This window comes from Micropterus dolomieu, linkage group LG17 (genome assembly GCF_021292245.1).
Source record: "Micropterus dolomieu isolate WLL.071019.BEF.003 ecotype Adirondacks linkage group LG17, ASM2129224v1, whole genome shotgun sequence".
Classification (NCBI taxonomy): Eukaryota; Metazoa; Chordata; class Actinopteri; order Centrarchiformes; family Centrarchidae; genus Micropterus; species Micropterus dolomieu.
Genome location: NC_060166.1, coordinates 24,256,366 through 24,256,934, shown reverse-complemented (window position 1 = coordinate 24,256,934; position 569 = coordinate 24,256,366).

Sequence of the window (569 nt, the reverse complement as noted above, 5' to 3'; positions counted from 1 at the left end):
GCTAAGCTAAACAGCTGCTGGCTATAGCTTTATATTTACTGAAGGACAGAAGGACAACACCATCACCCGTGAACAATATTACCGTTTGTATCCTGGAGAAGCCATTCCATGCATTTATGGACTACCCAAGATACACAAAGAAGGAGCCCCACTCAGGCCGATTATCAGCAGCATTAACCTACAACATTGCCAAACACAATTCTATCATCTTAGCTCCTTTGGTGGGAAACACGCCTCACCACATCCAAAACTTTGTAAACAAAGTTCGAGGACTAAAACTGGATCCAGATGAAACCATGGTATCCTATGACATGACTTCTTTGTTCACCTGCATCCCCACCATAGAGGCAGTAGAAACCGTTAGGAAACGGCTAACACAAGACAACATCCTGGACAACAGAACTAGCCTCAGCCCTGACCAGATCTGTAAATTACTCGACCTCTGTCTAAACACCACCTACTTCCAGTACAACGGGGGATTCTACAGACAGAAGCATGGCTGTGCCATGGGCTCACCGGTATCCCCGATTGTGGCAAACATCTACATGGAAGAAGTGGAGAACAAAGCC